The 15,669-nt window shown below is 40.2% G+C and overlaps 1 protein-coding gene across 1 annotated transcript in view; it reads left to right on the forward strand.

Annotated features, from left to right (window-relative positions):
- The first annotated feature begins 923 nt into the window (after nt 1-923).
- cmc1 (C-x(9)-C motif containing 1) overlaps nt 924-15,669 on the forward strand; it is a 218,063-nt gene continuing 203,317 nt past the window's right edge. The window contains exon 1 of the transcript XR_011350068.1: nt 924-1,003. The gene's annotated coding sequence lies outside the window, so the exon portion shown is untranslated. The remainder of the gene's footprint in view (nt 1,004-15,669) is intronic.

The raw sequence follows: 15,669 nt of genomic DNA on the forward strand, positions 1-15,669 counted from the left end.
TGCCACCATTTAACAATTCACAATGCCACCATTTAACAATTCACAATGCCACCATTTAACAATTCACAATGCCACCATTTAACAATTCACAATGCCACCATTTAACAATTCACAATGCCACCATTTAACAATTCACAATGCCACCATTTAACAATTCACAATGCCACCATTTAACATGGCAATTTTCCATTCAGAAAGTCAAACTTGGAATTTTTAAATTAATATTGAGATTAAAACTTGCTACTCATTTTTCATATTTATGTTTCATGAATAATTACTTTATAGTCATAACTGTATTATTGTTACAATGGATACCATCTAACCCAGTCATTCTCAAAGAGGACATTGCCACCCCCTGGGGACAGGGGAAAGATCCAAAGGTCCGGTGAGGAAAAAGGGGGCTGACCAAACATTTGTTTGTATCTTGGTGACGTGGTCTGGACAGGACAAACGTCACACGCGAGCCAAATCAGACAGCAGATGCCGTGGGGACTGGTGACCATCACATTTTCATGTCTGCAAGGGTCAAGTCTCTAGGTTTGTGAGCATTGCAAGTTACCTACAGCCAGGGATGGTAACTAGCTGGGACGGGACCACTTGGGATGGGACCGCTTGGGTTGGCTACCACCTGAGACAGTGACTGCCTGGGTTTGGACCGCTGGGACGATGACTGCCCGGGACGGAAGCTGGCTGTGTTATATCAAAACCCATGCTGTTCCAAACAGTGTAATATAATGTATACCTGTATTTACATCTAACTATGTTTTAAGGTTAAATAGTTCTTAAATATTTGAGTTTTTAGTTTCACATTTGAAGTTGTATTATTGTGCCATGTACTTTCCCTAGTAATTGCATTGCTATCATATTTCCTTATGTTTTTTCTATTGCATTCTTTTACAAATAACTTACATTTGTTGTTGCAGAATAAAATATGGCCACAGCGGAGCAACCCAAAAAGTGTAGGCAATACCATGTGAGAACTGTGAAGACAATGTAGTTAGAGGTGAGATGTAAATTTACCCTTTTATATTGCTCACTAAATTGGTTTACTAAAAGTTTTATTTGTGAAATACACACGCTTGTTTATAATATTAAATTAGTTGTTCTTTTAAATTTGCTGTAGATCTAATACCAAGAAAGAAGTGTGTGTGTGTGTGTGTGTGTGTGTGTGTGTGTGTGTGTGTGTGTGTGTGTGTGTGTGTGTGTGTGTGTGTGTGCGCTCACATGCTTGTGGAGGAGAGGGGGAAGAGGGAAGGCACTAGGGATATGGCATGGGAGCCAAGTGGGCACCAGCCCAATAAAGTTTGGGAACCACTGATCTAACCCAATGTTCTTTTCTAACGATATATTCAGAAGCTTCAGCATTTGAACAAGATTGCGAATAGAACAGTTTTGAATGAAAGGAAGATATTAAAAGGCTTGTTAGGTGGGCAGAAAAGTCGCAAATGGAATTTAATTTGTACAAGTGCAAAGTAATGCTTTTTGGGAGGTACATTAAGATGAGGGCATGCGCATTAAATAGTAGAACACAAAGAGGACATAGAGTGGATGCCCAAATATCATTGAAAGTAGTGGAACAGATAAATAAGATAATAAATATGGTACACATGCTACTTCCTTTAGTCAACATACAGAACAGTGTCAGAGGAAATTGTGATAGACTGCATAAAACATTGCTCTAGCCACATTCTGCAGAACCAGAGAATCATAGAACATGACAGCACAGAAACCAGCCACTTTGGCCCTTGTGGTCTGTGCCAAACCTTTTTTTTTGCCTAGTTCAGTGACCTGCATCTAGTCCATAGCCCTCCATACTTCTCCTATCCATGTACCTGGCCAAATTCTTCTTAGATGTTAAACGGAGGCTGCGTTCATCACCTCAGCTGGCCGCTCATTCCACACTCCCACCACTCTCTGTGTGAAGATCCCCCTCATGTTCCCATAAATCTTTCCCCTTTCACTCTTAACCTATGTCCTCTGGTTTGTATCTCACCTACCCTCAGTTAAAAAAAAAGTCTATCTACATTTACTCTGACTATCCCCCTCATAATTTTAAATGCCTCTATCAAATCTCCCTCATTCTTCTATGCTCCAGGGAATAGAATCCTAACCTGTTTAACTTTTCCCTGTAAGTCAGTTCCGGAAGTCCAGTCAACATCCTAGTTAATGTTCTCTGCAATCTTTCTATCTTATTGATTTCTTTCCTGTAGTTAGTTTACCAAAACTGCACACAATACTCCAAATTTGGCCTCATCAATGTCTTATACAATTTTACCATAACATCCAAACTCCTGTACTCAGTACTTTGATTTATTAAAGCCAATATGCCAAAATGTCTCTTTACAATCCTATCCACCAGATATCCACTTTCAGGGAATTATGTATTTGTATTCCCCAATCCCTCTGTTCTACTGCACTCCTCAGTGCACTACCATTTACTGTGTACCGGTAGGTCCTTTCTTGGGTTGTCCTTCCAAAATGCAGCACCTCACACTTGTCTGCATTAAATTCCAAATCTGCCATTTTTCACCCATTTTCCCAGCTGGTCCAGATCCCTCTACAAGCTTTGAAAACCTTGTTTGCTGTCCACCACAACTTCAATCTTAGTGTCATCTACAAATTTACTGATCCAATTAACAACATTATCATCCAGATCATTGATAATAGATGACAAATGACAATGGTCTCAGCACTAATCAGCAAGGCACACCGCTAGTAACAGGCCTCCAGACTTAGAAGCAATCATTCACCACTCCTTTCTGGCTTCTCCTGTCCAGCCTTTGTTGAATCCAGTTCACTACTTCAACATGAATACCTACCTTCTGAACCTTCTTGACTAACCTTGCATGTGGGACCTTGTCAAAGACCATACTAAAGCCCATGTTGACAACATCCACAGCCTTCATCAACTTTCCTGATAACCTCCTCAAAAAACTCTTATGTTTGGTTAAATGTGACCTACCACACTCAAAGCAATGTTAACTATCCCTAATCAGTTTCTGGCTATCGAAATAATTGTATATCCGATCTCTTAGAACACCTTCCAGTAATTTACCTACTACTGATTTCAGGCTCACCAGCCTATAATTTCCTGGTTTACTTTTGGAGTGTTTTTTAAGCAATGAAACAACATGAGCTACCCTCCAATTCACCAGCACCTCACCCATGGCTAAGGACATTTTAAATATTTCTGCCAATGCTTCCAAAATATTGACACTAACCTCCCTCAAGGTCCAAGGGAATATCTTGTTAGGCCTTGGGGATTTATCCACTCTTATTTGCTTAAGACATTAATCATGTCCTCCTCTTTAATCTGCATAGTTCCATGACTCACTACTTGTTTTCCTTACTTCCCATGAATCTGTGCCTGTTTCCTGAATGAATACTAATGAAAAAAATTAAGATCTTCCCCATCTGGCTCCATACAAAGCTGACCACTCAGCTCTTCAAGGGGACCAATTATACTATTCTTTCAGCATGATGCTGAAACAAGCCATGAAAGACCTCAACAATGAAGATGCTGTTTACATCTGGTACCGCAAGGATGGCAGTCTCTTCAATCTGAGGCGCCTGCAACCTCACACCAAGACACAAGAGCAACTTGTCCGTGAACTACTCTCTGCAGATGATGCCGCTTTAGTTGCCCATTCAGAGCCAGCTCTTCAGCGCTTGACGTCATGTTTTGCGGAAACTGCCAAAATGTTTGGCCTGGAAGTCAGCCTGAAGAAAACTGAGGTCCTCCATCAGCCAGCTCCCCAACATGACTACCAGCCCCCCTACATCTCCATCGGGCACACTAAACTCAAAACGGTCAACCAGTTTACCTATCTCGGCTGCATCATTTCATCAGATGCAAGGATCGACAACGAGATAAACAACAGACTCGCCAAGGCAAATAGCGCCTTTGGAAGACTACACAAAAGAGTCTGGAAAAACAACCAACTGAAAAACCTCACAAAGATTAGCGTATACAGAGCCGTTGTCATACCCACACTCCTGTTCGGCTCCGAATCATGCGTCCTCTACCGGCATCACCTACAGCTCCTAGAACGCTTCCACCAGCGTTGTCTCCGCTCCATCCTCAACATTCATTGGAGCGACTTCATCACCAACATCGAAGTTCTCGAGATGGCAGAGGCCGACAGCATAGAATCCACGCTGATGAAGATCCAACTGCGCTGGGTAGGTCACATCTCCAGAATGGAGGACCATCGCCTTCCCAAGATCGTGTTATATGGCGAGCTCTCCACAGGCCACCAAGACAGAGGTGCACCAAAGAAGAGGTACAAGGACTGCCTAAAGAAATCTCTTGGTGCCTGCCACATTGACCACCGCCAGTGGGCTGATATCGCCTCAAACTGTGCATCTTGGCACCTCATAGTTCGGCGGGCAGCAACCTCCTTGGAAGAAGACCACAGAGCCCACCTCACTGACAAAAGACAAAGGAGGAAAAACCCAACACCCAACCCCAACCAACCAATTTTCCCTTGCAACTGCTGCAACCGTGTCTGCCTGTCCCGCGTCGGACTTGTCAGCCACAAACGAGCCTGCAGCTGACGTGGACATTACCCCTCCATAAATCTTCGTCCGTGAAGCCAAGCCAAAGTCGGAAAAAGTCGGAAAACTGTAAAAACCCTTAGGATTTTCCTTCACATTGTCTGCCAAAGCAACCTCATGTCTTCTTTTAGCCTTCCAGATTTCCTTCTTGAGGTCTTTCTTCCCTTTCTCCAATTTAGAATCAAAACCTAAGGCCCAGGTCTATCCTTCTCCATAATTAACATGAAACTAATGGCATTATGATCACTGGACCCAAAATGTTCCTCTACACATACTTCTGTCACCTATCCTGCCTCGCTTCGTAATAGGAGATCCAGTATTGCACCCTCTTTAGTTGGTACCTCTACATATTTATTTAGAAAACTTTCTTGAACAAATTTTTACAAACTCCAAGTGATCCAGCCCTCCAGCAGTATGAGAGTCCTAGTGCATATGTGGAAAATTAAGTCCCCTACTATCGCAACCTTATATTTCCCATAGCTGTCTGCTGTCTCTACAAATTTGCTCCTCCAATTCTCATTGACTATTGGGCAGTCTATAATACAACCCCATGACTGTGGTTATTCCTTTCCCGTACCACAGCTCCATTCACAAACCCTCAGTAGAAAAGTCCTCTGGTCTGTCCTGCCTGAGCACAGCAGTGATATTTTCCTTTACAAGTAAAGCCACTCCTTCCCTTTCATCCATTCCTTCCCACCTTCCCATTTTATCATATCTAAAGCAAGGGAAGCTGAACATTGAGCTGCCAGTCCTGCCCTTCCTGCAACCAAGTTTCACTAATGGCCACTACATCATAATTCTACAAGCAAATCCATGCTCTAAGCTTGTCTGCTTTTCCTACAACACTCCTTGCATTGAAATAGATGCACCTGAGAACATTTCCACCACCTACATCCCATCGAAAGAATGTAATTGCACAGGAGAGAGTCCATCAATGCTGGAGAATTCTGGTTCTGAAGAGAGATTTAGCAGTTTTTCAATACATCAACAAGTGACCTTTCAAAATGGAGAGGACTCTTTTAGTGAAGACTGAAAATCAGAGAAAAGCCACGTGCCTCAATTTTTTTCATCCTTTATTTAAAGCTATACTCTAGGCACAGGATAAAAGGCAAAGTCTTTACAAATATGCAAAGAAATATATAATAGTTTTGTTCACTAAATAGAGGCACATAATTTTCTATTACTTTTTAATTTTTTGAATGCCATGTCTCAGACAGCTCAAATCTCCAAGAAATACGATCCCAGCAATAGCCTTAAAACTGCCATGCACTCCACAGTATAAAGAAAGGATGATGTTAGATGATCAGTCAATGTAGTAAAATTTACATGGTACAACCACAGTATTTATATAATGAGTGCCACCTTAAGGAAGGTAAAATAATTTGTCCATAGTTTATTTTTTAAAAAATATTTTATTGGTAGAATAACTGACGAGAGTGCTGGATGCTGAGGCGTGGAGTGGTGGTGGGGCTTATAAACCATCCATATCCCTCAATAGCATAGGTAAATAGACAGGATTTTTTTCACCCAGTGAGAGAAATTTAAAACAAAAGTGCATAGATATATATGGGATAGATTTAAAGGGGCCTTAGGTGCACCTTTTTACAAGGAGAGTGGTGGGTATATGGAACAAGCTGCCAGAGGAAGTAGTGGATGTGGGTATAATAATAATAATATTTTATTTTGAAAATTTTATTTAATAATCATAATAAATCATACAATAAAGATACAAACAAGTACATAACATTTTACCCCTTACAACCCACCCACTCCATTCTAAACTACTCCGAAAAGAAGAAGAGATCACATAACATAAAACTCTCAATCAATTGTTTGCCATGGTTCGGAGCAACACCATCAATGTGTGGGAAGAAAATTAATAATCCAACCTCATATATTCAAAATATGGACAAGTTTTAACAAAAAAAGAATAATTATTACATAAATTATATGTTATCTTTTCCAACAGAATACAAAATCTCATTTCCAAATGCCATCGTTGAATAATCAAATTAGTCTCATTTTTCCAAGTAATTGCCAAACATTTCCTAGCCACAGCTAAAGTTAGTTTCAAAAAAGCGATTTGAAACTTATTCATTTTTAACTCCAAGCTCAATTTCTTAATATAACCCAAGAAAAATACCAAAGGATCAAGTGAAATTTTAAATTTAAAAATAGCTTCTAAAAGTTTCTTAATTCTATACCAAAAAGGCCTCAGCATCTCACATAACCAAGTAGAATGTAAGAAAGAACCAACTTCATTATGACATCTAAAACATAAATCAGAAGAAATAAACTTTTATTTCCTTAATTTCTCCAGAGTTAAGTATAACTGATGAAGAAAATTATAATGGACCAATCTATACCTTACATTTACAATTTTAGCCATTCTATAATAACAATATTTAATAGACAGGTACATTAATAGAAAAGTTTTAAAGGGTATGGGTCAAATGCAGAGAAATTAGACAAGCTTAGGTTGACAACTTGGTCAGCATAGGTGTTGGGCTGTAGGGTCTACTCCCTTGCTGTAAAACTCTATGTAAGTATTGATCTGTGACAGTATAAAAGTCCATAAAAGTGTGAGAATAAGGAGAAAACAAGCAGATTAGTTCTGGAGTTGTCTCCAAGGGTCCTATTTCTTTAGTTCTGCTTTAAAAATCATTATTTCTCAAAATATACTCTTATTTCATTTGCTTATGGACGTCGGACTTTATTGGTAAGTGCGACATTTGTTGTCCTTGTCCAGGTGGTGTTTTAGAGTAGCGAATTCCAAGATTTAGGTCCACTGACAATGAAAGAACTTGCACTTTGGGAGGTGATGTTAGAGAAGCATTGGCAAGCAGCAGCTGAGTATTTTCTAGATTGTACTGTAGTCACAGAGTGTTGATGGCAAAGAGAGTGCATGATTTGGGTGGAAAGTTGAATATCAAACAGATCGCCTCATTCTAACAGTTTGAAATTTTTTATTGATGGTGCTACTTTTTGCTAAGCAAGTAGAAGATATTCCATCACATTCATGATTTGTGGTTTGTAGAAAATTACGAAATTTAGGGGTGGTCAGGAGTTAAGTCATTCACCAAAGGACCCTTGGTGTCCTATTTCCTATTGGGTTAATATCCATTTTCTAATGCAATGCTCAAAGCTGTGTGCATTGCTTCAATTGTGACTGAAACAAAGCATTTCCTTCCTTCCTGTAATTCTAGGTACAAAACCAAAAATGTGTTCAAAAGGCTCTGTTTGCTTTCAATTACTTTAAATGAACTGAGGATTTCCAAGCCAAAGTTGTGATTCACAAGCCAGGCACTGAATTGCTTCTTCTGCCAATCTGGTTACATTATCAGGAGCATCAAGGATATCATGGAGATCAAATGGTACATAACCAGGGATAACCAGAAAACATTGTTGGACGAAGAGGTCTGTGTTCTTCTCAGTGCTCTAGGTGTAGCCTTCCAGATAGGAGACAAGTTGGCACTAAGATCAACCAGAGCTGAATTCTCCCATGCAATCTGGAAGGCAAAACGTGGGTACGCACAGAGGATCTAGATTCAGTGGTGTATTACTGCCAATACGAGGCACATGTGGCAAGGTATCAAAACTATAACAAATCACAAGAGAATCCTGTGAGTCAATGACAACACTACCTTCCTTCCGTATAGACTGAACATTTTCCATGAACAGTTCAACGAGAAGAACAGGCTGATGCCAAAGGGAGTCCTTCTCCCTCTGAAGAACAGGCCTCATGGGTAGCCACTGCTGAAGTAAGGAGAATTCTATCCAGGGTGAATGCACACAAGGCAGTGGGACCGGACAACATACCCAGCTGGTTACTGAAGGACTGTACTGACTGAGGTCCTTACAGAAATCTTCAACATATCATTGCAGCAGTCTGTCATCCCTGTTGGCTTTAAAGCAGCCATCATCATCCTGGTACCAAAGAGGGTGATAGTAGCAGGCTTCAACAACTACTACCCTGTGGTACTGGCTTCCATCATTATGAAATGCTTCAAAAGTCTGGTGATGGAATGTATCAAGGATCATTGGACTCATTTCAATTTGCCTACAGACAAACCATTTCAATGATGATGCTATAGCCTTGTCCCTCCACTGTCCTGACCCACCTGGAGAATGATGCCTCATACACCAGGCTGCCATTTATTATCTTCATCTTAGCATTTAATACAATCACACCCCTGACGCTGGTAGAGAAGCAGTCCTCACTGGGACTCAACACCCCTCAATATAACTAGATTTTGGACTTTCTAATGGAAAGACTGCATTCTGTCCGGGTTGGCAGAATGTTGAGCTCCATCACGTTGATCAATGGCACACCTCAAGGCTGTGTGCTCAGTTCACTCCTGTTCACGCGACTGACTCACGACTGCAACGCCAGATCCAGCTCCAATAGAGTCATCAAGTTTGCAGGTGACTCATTAGAACAACAATTAGTTGAAATACAGAGAAGTGGAAAATCTAATGAAATAGTGTGAAGATAATTTCCTGAGTTTCAATGTCGACTAGACAAAGGAGATCTCATGGACTTCATGAGAACCAAAGACGACCACTCTCCATTACACATAAATAGCTGGGTAGTGGAGAGCACCATGTTCCTCGTAGTCCACTTAAAAAGTGACCTATCCTGGATCCTAGGATCTTCTCACTAGTCAGGAATGGCACAGCAGCGACTGCCCTTCCTTAGAAGGCTAAGGTGGGCAAGGTTCTTTGGCTTGGCTTCGCAGACGAAGATTTATGGAGGGGTAAATGTCCACGTCAGCTGCAGGCTCGTTTGTGGCTGACAAGTCCGATGTGGGACAGGCAGACACGGTTGCAGCGGTTGCAAGGGAAAATTGGTTGGTTGGGGTTGGGTGTTGGGTTTTTCCTCCTTTGTCTTTTGTCAGTGAGGTGGGATCTGCGGTCTTCAAAGGAGGTTGCTGCCCGCCGAACTATGAGGCGCCAAGATGCACAGTTTGAGGCGATATCAGCCCACTGGCGGTGGTCAATGTGGCAGGCACCAAGAGATTTCTTTAGGCAGTCCTTGTACCTCTTCTTTGGTGCACCTCTGACACGATGGCCAGTGGAGAGCTCACCATATAACACGATCTTGGGGAGGCGATGGTCCTCCATTCAGGAGACGTGACCTACCCAGCGCAGTTATACTGTAAACTTTCTACCGGAGTGCTATTGAGATTGTCCTAGCCAGTTGCATCAGTGTTATACATTTGCTGCAGATCAGGGCTGGCAACCTTCAGCCCAATGGCTGGATTTGGCTGTGATCCAAATTTATCCAGTCCACAACCCAGCGCTCAGCAATTGGCTACAACATTGGCAGCTTGCTCAAAAGTGGTTGGTTCAGCTACCGTAGTGCATGGTGTGACAATTGAGCACTATTGTGCCAGGCAGGCAGCAGGATCCAATTTCAAATGGGTAACTGTTGAGTTCGGAATGTGCAGGTTCAGCTCACTGAAAACGGGTGCTGATGCCATTGGGCCAGCGGGGTGAGACCAGGCTGGAGGCACCAGTAGACAAACGAGTGAAGCTGGTGTCCGGATCCAACAGGCTGACGGCCAATGTTTACTGGCAGGCGCAGTCAGGGCTTTCCCAGGTCAGGGGGCCACAACCGGTCAGTGCCACAGGAAATCATTCTGGAATGAGGAGGTTAACTCAACCACAGGACAGGGAGGAGCTTCAAGGATAGGAGGGAGGTGGGTGGAGAGAGTGGGCATGGGCTGGGGTGGAAGTTGGTCCAGTATGACCTAATGTTAACACCATTTGCATCTTTGTAGTTTTTTGGAAGGAATATGATTCATCTCACTACTTGAACTTTTTCTTTGATAAATTATCATCAGTTATGTTCATACATTGTACTTTAAATAGAGACAATTGAAAACTCAAATTACATAATGTCTGTGTTTCAGTATTTATTTCATTTATAATAGCATCAGTGTGGCCCGGTGTTGAACCACTGGCACACCATCCGGCACATACATGGTAAAAGGTTGCCCGCCCCTGCAGTAGATCACAAGATCTAAGGTCAATCCACAGGTCTAGAAGGGCGGTAGAGATGGAAGTCTCCCCCAAATCAATGTGATTTACTGGAAAATTGTTGAAGAGAGCTCACAAAACCAGGGAGAGCTCCTATCATCTCACATGCAGCATCTTCTAGCTACTCCCATCAGGAAAAAGATAACAGAAGTATAAGAATATTTATTTTAATGTATGTACTGTGAATCATTTGTATATGTGTTTTATCGGTACACATGTTTTGCACAGTCCTCACCGTGAACCGGAGAACAATGTTTCTTCAGGTTGTACTGGTACAGTCAGATGACAAATAAACTTGAACTTAAACTGCCCTTTATCTCTATTAGCCTTGGCACGCCCTTCAATTTTCCACAAATCATGTAATAGTTTGCAATACACCAGAGTGAAGTCAATATTAAAATTGCACAACTGTTGGAAAGAACAGTAAAACTACTACAGATCCCTCTCCAGTCTGCAAAATCTCATGCCAGTTTTGCCTTCACTCCAAAAGTGTGTCCTGATATTTTAACCATATTACCTTTCCCACATCCCTTTTGTGTAGTACTTCATCAATGCATTTCAAATCTACAAAAACATTGTACCCAAGATGTCCCTTATCTTTCTTTAAAGAAGGTTGGTCCAGAACTTTTGATTAGCTCAAGCTTCTTTAGGTTCTCGATTGAAATGTTTTCATTTAAAGTTCGTGAATTGAATTAATTCCCTGTAAAAGAGGGCTTTGGCAGCTCAGTCATGGAGAATATGCAAGACAGACTTCAATTGAGTTTTGGATAAAAAGGAATTAAGAACATTGTAAGTTCAAGAAAATGTGACAGTTGAAAGATCAGATGTGAATGGCAAACATGCATGAGAAGCCAGATGACATTCCATTCTATTTCTTTTGTTGTTACGATGATAAGAACTAGAGAGGAACATTAGAGGAAGGTAATATGAATGTGACCCACAACATTATTGCAAATGCCCCAATCAGTATTGTGTTTCACAACAAATGGTTTATCATTCTTAAAAGTGAAACTACACTACCTTACTACCAAGTGTGACCATACATTAAGAATGGGTGTTTGTTAAGCATTTGCTATCTGTAAAATGGGGGAACTTAAACTTCCAACTTTGCCAAGCTTGTAAACTGGAGGTATTGTGTCAACTACCAGTTACTTACTAGTCTGATTTTCCTATATTCATTTTAGGAAGAGTGGTTATTTCACATTGACAATTTTACACCATCTGCTAAATTTTTAAAAAGTTTAAACATGGCAGATGTTTGCAGTGAATAATTTTTTTCAAAGAATTCATTTTCTTAACACACCCCCTGGAGGACCATATACAAAGAGATCATCTCTCAATTTTCTGTCCATTAGTATTAATTTACTTTGTATCATAGCTGGCATCCATGACTTACCTTTTGTATGCTTAACTTGGACCATCTAGTATGAGGTATAAACCAGCAGGTTAATTTGAATGATGGTATTAGGCAATCATAGAGTAATGTCAACCAAGAGCACCCATTTGTAGATAACCTTAATGTGCTGGGACCAAATGTCAGATATTATCATTGTTAGTTATACACAACATGAATACAAACAGGGGAGAGTTGGCTCCAGCTGCAGATACTATGACACAGCAATCATTATTTTTAAAAGGTGTTTTCTCCACAGTATCTTACCCTATCTTTTCTTAGACTCTAATTAAACAGAAGGAGACGATTTGACCTTTCAAGTCCAGTTTGTCTTCCAATGGAGTAATTCCACTCTTTCGATTCCTTCTCTCCTTATTTCTCTGCAATTTTTCTCCCTTGTGCATGCCCATTAACTCCTCTTTTATTCTTTTTAAGCCATAGTTGCCAATTAACATCAGTGCATCTTTCAGACATGGAAAGAAACCAGAACTCCAGCAGGAAAAACATGGAAACTTTGGAAAGAAGTTTGGAAAAAATACTGACAGCACTTGAGGTCAGGATGAAGCCTAGATCCCTGGAGCATGAGACTGCAGCACAATACCACAGGGGCGTATTCAGGAAGTTGAAGCATAATATTTATTTTTCCAGATGAACAGTTGACTTGGTCCAAAAGAAACAAGGAAAAAGATTACAAAAAATTGAACAAATATAGTTAGCCATTCTAAAATTTCCAATAGCTGCTGAGACATCAACCATCTCAACCTCACCACTCCCCTCTCTTATTCTAATCTCCCCTCCTCCAAACACTCTGCCCTCCATACTCTACAGAATTGTCCCAATCTCATTAACAAACCTACAGTCAATGGTTGTGGTCTGGTGCACTGACTTCTACCTTGCTGAGGCCAGATGACAGCTCTCAGACACCATCTCCTACTTACCACAGCACATCAAGCCATTGTTTCCAACACCATCTCCAACCTCATCAATCTGGTCACCTCCCTACCCCCACACTGCTTGGTTCTACTGTACACTGATTGACCTACTGAGTTTCTCCAGCATTGTTTTTACTTCAACCACTGAGTCTGCAGGCTTTTGTCTTTTAATTCTGATGACTACATTGATGCATTCTAAGTGGACACATGGTTTAGAAATTATGATACGAGTCATTCCTAGGGCTGTTGGAATTGCAGAATCTTTGGAAATGGTGACAATGTATTTTATTTTTGGGAGAAATAATTCTTTTAGCAATCATGTAAATAAGAGCACATGGTTTTGCAATGCCCAGTTTTCAATTATGCCTGATCACAAAAGAGAAGCTGCAGGACACCATTATTTCATTAGGCTTGCAGGAAACACTCAATTGAAGAGTGGTTCATGCTCAGCTATTTTGAACCCATGGTCAAATACCCTGCCAACAGCTGCAGTTTAGATTCATACATGAAAAATATCCCCTTGAGGAAAGCACGAGGGATCTCCTACCAACCATTTTTGGCTGAATGAGGCCAGGATTAGTTCATTGCCTGAAACCAGTGAAAACATTAAACATTAATATCCATTTATTATATACTTATAAAAATGCAGGGCAATAATCCCATTTTGTCACAAAATGGAATTTATTCTTGTTTTAACTTTTGCAAGGAACAGAGTTAACAATTTAACAGACAATAGAACACTTACATGTATTTATACCAAGTTCTTTTGTAAATGGTTTGTCATTAGGTCAATAAATTCATCAAACAGCACATGACTAACTTGACAATAAATCCTTAAATCTTCTCTCACTCATAAACATTTTAAAGCAGTTCCACGCTTTCATTATTTTTATTTCTATACATTTCTTCTTACTCATGTTATTTATTTTTTCCTTTTTCATTTCTGAAGAATGTTTAATTTATACATTTACATTTATTCTAAATGGCATTGCTGTCCATTTCTGCAACTTCAGATGTCAGAGATTCTATTTTTATGCATTGAATTGATGACAAATCCTTCAAACCATCAAATTGCTGGTTAGAATCAATGGCAGAAATTTGTTCAAAGGATTTGTAGCATTACAATTGCTTTACCTTTCGCTTCTGTATTGTAGTCATTTGTTATAGCATTGAAACCATAATGGAAATTCTGGAATACAGATCTGCACCTTTTAGATTGTTCCCTTCCTTTCAAATTAATTTCTATTTACATTGAGTTTGAACAGCTAGTGACCAACTGAATACCACCTACAAGGTTTTAGATCAGAGTATAATTGCTGCCAAGACCAAGCTTAGCAGGATCATAGTGGTTGGCAGGAAGGGTGCCAGACATCATAGGTGTTAAATGAAATGAGCCAAAGGAAAAAGACAGGTAAATATTTACATTGATATTTTATAAAATTTACCTCCTAAAGCTGAAACTACAATAATTTTTAATGCTTTATTTAACATTATAAAGGCTTAACTGATTTGATCTTTTCATCTTTGCTGTTTTGTTTCCACTTTTATCCTTAATTTTTCTTTTCTTAAACTTTTTTACTGGAATTGAGCTTTTCATTGGTGAAGAATTATTTTATGCAAACACAATCTGCTTGGCGGCACTCAGTGAGTTGAGTAGCATAAGTGGTAGGATAGAAATGGTCAATGTTTCAGGTTGGATCATTTTGATAAAGTGTTGCAACTCAAAATATCATCCATTTATTTTCTCCCACTGATTCTACTTGACCATATGAATTCCTCCACAGATTGTTTTTAGCTCCAGATTCCATCATCAACAGTCTCTTGCATCTCCAATTATTTTAAGCAATATGGTACAGTGGCCAGATCATAATCTGGACTAATACTTCTGTAAAATAGCAAAGGTCCTCTCCCTTCATATAAATAGTAAAGACCCAGTAACATTTTCAAAATACTTCTTTTAACCTAGAGAATATATAGTTCTCAAAACCACACTTCTTTTCTCAATTCAGTTTGTGGGTATAGTGCAACTGTAGAAGAGAGAAATCTGCTTAAAGAAATCTCTTGGTGCCTGCCACATTGACCACCGCCAGTGGGCTGATATCGCCTCCAACCATGCATCTTGGCGCCTCACAGTTCGGCGGGCAGCAACCTCCTTTGAAGAAGACCGCAGAGCCCACCTCACTGACAAAAGACAAAGGTGGAAAAACCCAACACCCAACCCCAACCAACCAATTTTCCCTTACAACCGCTGCAACCGTGCCTGCCTGTACAACATCGGACTTGTCAGTCACCAATGAGCCTGCAGCAGATGTGGACATACCCCTCCATAAATCTTCGTCTGCGAAGCCAAGCCAAAGAAAGAAAGGAAAGAAGAAGAGAGAATTGCACATTTTACAGCTTTTGTGATATCAGATCCCAAAGAACATTCAAACCAATCATTTGAACCAAATCACAGAAATGTACATTTTCAAGGATGTTTTCAGAACATTCTTAACCCTATACCACTGCCCCATCTTATAATTTATTAGAGTGTATGTTCACTGTTTGAACTCTCAGATACTAAATGCACTTCAATTTTTTCCCTCAGGTAAACTTCATTGCAGAGAAGCACAAAACTAAACAGAAGTAAAGTAACAACTGGACAAAGATAAATTAAAAAAAATTGTAAAGCAATCTTAAAATAACAATATAGGTGGACCCTGGGTGGCAGAAGAGTTCCATTCCTTAATATTGTCCATAAGCTGA

Source organism: Narcine bancroftii, chromosome 1, assembly GCF_036971445.1.
Source record: "Narcine bancroftii isolate sNarBan1 chromosome 1, sNarBan1.hap1, whole genome shotgun sequence".
In the NCBI taxonomy this organism is placed as follows: domain Eukaryota; kingdom Metazoa; phylum Chordata; class Chondrichthyes; order Torpediniformes; family Narcinidae; genus Narcine; species Narcine bancroftii.